The sequence below is a fragment of the Amaranthus tricolor genome, chromosome 1, assembly GCF_026212465.1.
Source record: "Amaranthus tricolor cultivar Red isolate AtriRed21 chromosome 1, ASM2621246v1, whole genome shotgun sequence".
Lineage (NCBI taxonomy): Eukaryota > Viridiplantae > Streptophyta > Magnoliopsida > Caryophyllales > Amaranthaceae > Amaranthus > Amaranthus tricolor.
Genome location: NC_080047.1, coordinates 17,127,049 through 17,132,048, shown reverse-complemented (window position 1 = coordinate 17,132,048; position 5,000 = coordinate 17,127,049).

Below are 5,000 nucleotides of genomic sequence, written 5' to 3'. Positions count from 1 at the left end.
CTCCAATCAACCGCCCACTGAAACCGTGACCAACACCCATACCCTCTCCATCTCGGAAAAATTAAAAAATCAAAATTACACAAAATGGTCCAGGCTGATGCACTTAGCCATCAGTGGACGAGATCGTCTCAATCACATCATCGACGATCCTCCTCCCACAAATGACCCAGCGTACAGCCAATGGATCAAACGTGACTCGATTGTTATTTCATGGAATTTAGAGAATATAGATTCTGACCTAGTGAATCAATATCTTGATTTCCCAACAGCCAAAGCTTTGTGGCAAGGGATTGAAACTCTCTACAGTAGTGGGAGAGATGGCCTGCAAATTTTTGATTTAACAGTCAAGGCAAATAAAATCCAGCAAGGCACAGACACAATTGAGACATATTACAGCAAGCTTCGTATGGTATGGAAGAAAATCGACAGAAGACAACCAAACCCAATGAAAGACCCAGGTGATATCATTGTTTATAATCAATTGATTCAAAAAAACAGATTATACCAATTTTTAGCCGGAATCCATCAAACCTTTGATAAGGATAGGCGAGATCTATTACTGTTAGATCCACTCCCCACAGTGGAGGAAGCATATGCGAGTATCAGAAGGGAGGTATTAAGGAGGGGAATCATGAAAACAGAGCCCTCATCAGATCTAGAATCATCGGGCTCCGGTGGAGTCTTTGCAATCAAAGGGAAAACTTACCGGCAGGAGGATGACAAATCTCACCTCAAATGCACCTACTGTGGAGGTACAAGGCACACACGAAATGAGTGCTTCAAACTCGTGGGCTACCCTGAATGGTGGCCGGATCCGAAGAAGAAAGGGGAGAAAAAACAAACCCATTTTTCCGATCAGCACCGCACCGAAAAAATGGCCATGGGATGGAGCACAGAGAGGCATGAATCCATGAAGGAAGACGAAGGGAAGAAACCAACAGAGGAAGGTACCAGAAGCAACAAGGAAGAGAAAGGCGGATTAGGGTTTGAAACTGGAGGTGAAGATGAAAGGCTCAAAGAGCCTTTAAATAAGGGAAGGAGGTCACGTGCCTCACGTGCCTCTGATTCCTTGCTCCCACCCTTAAACATTTCGTCATGTTTTAATACTTCATCCCATTTTAAAGAGGGTTGGATCTTTGACTGCGGTGCTACCGATACAATGTCATTTGACCCTAATGACTTTTTGACTCATGACCAACCTAGGACAGACGTCATTAAAACCGCGAATGGGGAAGGGATTAAAGTGAGCGGAGCCGGAACTATTTCTTTCACAAAAAACCTCACTTTAAATAATTGTTTATTCGTACCAGACCTGTCACATAAATTGTTATCAGTGAGTCAACTTACGAGAGATCTTGATTGTACGGTTCTCATGAAACCCGGTTGTTGTATTGTGCAGGATGCTCAGACAAGAAAAATCATTGGGCGTGGTATTGAGAGCAATGGACTGTATTACTTGGAAGAGGAGACTCCAAAAGGCAAAGTGGCACTTGTTCGCGGGCTAGGGGAAAGACAACTATGGCATCAACGTTTGGGACATCCTTCAGTGGGATATTTAGAAAAACTTTTCCCTAATTTTGTAGGGTTAAAACCTGAGTTTAAGTGTGAGACATGTATTCTTGCAAAAAGTCACAAACATTCGTATTCTAATAGCTTGACTAAAGTTGATGTGCCTTTTATGCTTGTTCATTCCGATGTATGGGGCCCTGCCCCAGTCATAGGACTACATGGTTTTTCGTACTTTGTTACATTTATTGATGATTGTACCCGCATGAGTTAGATTTATTTCCTTAAACAGAAATCTGAAGTCTTTCATGTGTTTGTTGAGTTCTATAATATGATTTGTACCCAATTTCGAACCCTGCTCCGCACGGATAATGGTAGAGAATATATCAATTCGAATATGGACTTATTCTTTAAACAAAAAGGCCTAATACATCAAACATTTTGTCCTAACACACCCCAACAAAACGGTGTGGCAGAACGGAAAAATCGTACACTGCTTGAGATGACCCGTGCTATTATGCTTGACTCTCGTGTCCCCACTCATCTTTGGCCGGAAGCCATCGCCACTGCCAATTACCTTAGCAATAGACTTCCCACAAAGAGTCTCCAATACCACACACCCCTAGCCACCCTCCAAACCCATTTCCCTATTCCCTCTACGCATATTCTACCTCCTCGTATATTTGGGTGCACGGTTTTTATTCATTGTTCAGCAAGGGTACGAAACAAATTTGAACCACGAGCAGTGAAATGTGTTCTTATTGGATATGGTCGAAATCAAAAGGGTTATCGGTGCTATGATCCCTCAACTAGAAAAGTCTATACCACGATGGATTGCGAGTTCATCGAGAATGAATACTACTATCGCCATCTTCGCCGTCAGGGGGAGAAGTATCATGACGACGATGATCTCAGTTGGTTAGTTGGTCCATGGTTGCCCAACCTTCACCCAAAAGATCAAGTTGACAATGCTACAGAGTCACCTCACCAAGATGGTCTATCCACTACTCCTATACCACCACCAATCCTATCTGACCATCAGGTAAGTCGTACAGCTCCTGATCAAATTGTTTCAGCAAGCACTAACAGTGATAATGTGATAGTTGATATTGATACTTCGAATGAGGAAATTGACACAGGCAACAGTGATAATGGGTTTATTAATACTTTGACTGAGGAAGCTGCCACAGATACAATTGAAACAAGGGGTCATGATGCTTCGTATACGTTACCTCCTCGCTCCACTCGAGGGGTCCCACCAAGAAGATATGATCCTGAATATGAAGCAAAACGATCAAGATATCCCATTGAAAAGTCGTCCGGATCAGGAAACTTGTCACAGAATGCCTTAGCATTTAAGGCAACTTTGGATACAACCAAGACCCCAGTCACAGTCGAAGAAGCCCTAATGTCTGCACATTGGAGAAAGGCGATGGAGGAAGAAATTAACGCTCTTAATAAGAATGGTACATGGGAGAAGTGCATCTTACCGAATAAAAAGAAAGTCGTCGGATGTAGATGGGTATTCACGATCAAGTACAAGTCAGATGGCACGATTGAAAGGTACAAAGCTCGACTGGTGGCGAAAGGGTACACTCAGACATATGGAGTTGATTACTCAGAAACCTTCTCTCCAGTTGCTAAGCTTGATACAATTCGAGTTCTGTTCAGCATTGCAGCAAACATAGACTGGCCCCTTCATCAATTTGATGTTAAAAATGTGTTTCTGCATGGAGATCTACAGGAGGAAGTGTACATGGAAGCTCTACCAGGATTTACATCAAGATTCTCGGAGAATGAGGGATGCAGATTGAGGAAGGCTCTGTATGAGCTAAAACAATCCCCCAGAGCGTGGTTTGGAAGATTTACCTATGCAATGAAGAAATTTAGTTACAGGCAAAGCAATTCAGATCACACCTTGTTCCTTAAACGAAGGGGAGGCAGAACAACATGCCTGATAATTTATGTTGATGACATGATAATCACTGAGAATGATAGAGACGAAATTTCAAATCTGAAGAAAAAACTGTTTCAAGAATTTGAGATGAAAGATCTGGGTAGGCTGAAGTACTTTCTAGAGATTGAAGTTCTTAGATCAAACAAAGGAATTTTCATATCCTAGAGGAAGTATGTTTTAGACCTGTTAACTGAAACAGGGATGCTGGACTGCAAGCCCATCGAGACACCAATGATGATGAATCATGGCCTACAGATGATTGAAGGAGGAAAGCTAGCTGATCGCATGCAGTATCAACGCATGGTAGAGAAGTTAATCTACTTAGCTCACACAAGGCCAGATATCGCATATGCAGTAGGAGTAGTCAGCCGGTTCATGCACAAGCCTCAGGCCCAGCATATGGATGCAGTTTATAGGATTCTCAGGTACCTCAAAGGGTGCCCTGGTAAGGGAGTACTCTATCAGAAGAATGGCCATCTTGACCTTGTGGCGTATACAGATGCAGATTGGGCAGGAGATAGAGATGATAGGAAGTCAACATCAGGCTACTTTACTTTAGTGGGAGGAAATCTAGTCACGTGGAGGAGCAAGAAGCAAAAAGTAGTTGCCATGTCTAGTGCAGAAGCTGAGTTTAGGGGTGTAGCAAAGGGAATCACAGAAGTCCTGTGGCTGAGAAAGTTACTAACTGAACTAGGATTCCCTCCTAAAAGGAGTTGTGAGCTGTACTGCGATAATCAAGCGGCTATCAATATTTCAAAAAATCCAGTTCAACATGATCGCACCAAACATGTAGAAGTAGATAGGCATTTTATAAAGGAGAAATTAGAAGCCTAAGTAATCAAGCTTCCGCATGTTAAGTCCAAGGATCAGCTAGCAGACGTTCTTACAAAGGCAGTTGGAACTCAGTTCTTTGAAGAGGTTTTATGCAAGTTGGGTGTTGGTGACCCTACGACCCAACTTGAGGGGGAGTGTTAGATTGTGTAATGGTTATTCGGTTATTCATATAGGACAGTTATATTCGGTTATTCATATAGGACAGTTTTTTTATTAGTGGAGATTAGTGGAGTGGTTACTAGGAACATTAGGAGCAGTTACCTGAAGTCTCTTGTATATATTATCATCACCATTATTGAATGAAATACTGAGTATTGAACAATAATCAGAAACACATTAAAAATATTCAAAACCACACCAAAACTTGGTGATAAACCTGAAATCACTGTTGTATTCATTCGTGATTGTCTTCATTAGTCTTCGTTCTTCATTGCATTTGCTGCTCCTTCGTCGTTCTTCACCTTCTTCATTGTCTTCATTAGGTTTCGTGAATGCATTGTTGTTTGACATTGTTGCCTTCACCTTCAAACCTTCTTCAAAACCCTTGAACAAAATCCACGAATTTGTACTTCTTTAACCTTCTTCAATACCCACAAATTTGTTCAAACCAAACGCACAAATTAAGGCTGAGTGTTTTAAAGATAATTTCTCATTCTAATTTATTTTAATTTGTTCTAATTTTGGTCAATACAAACGCACAAAT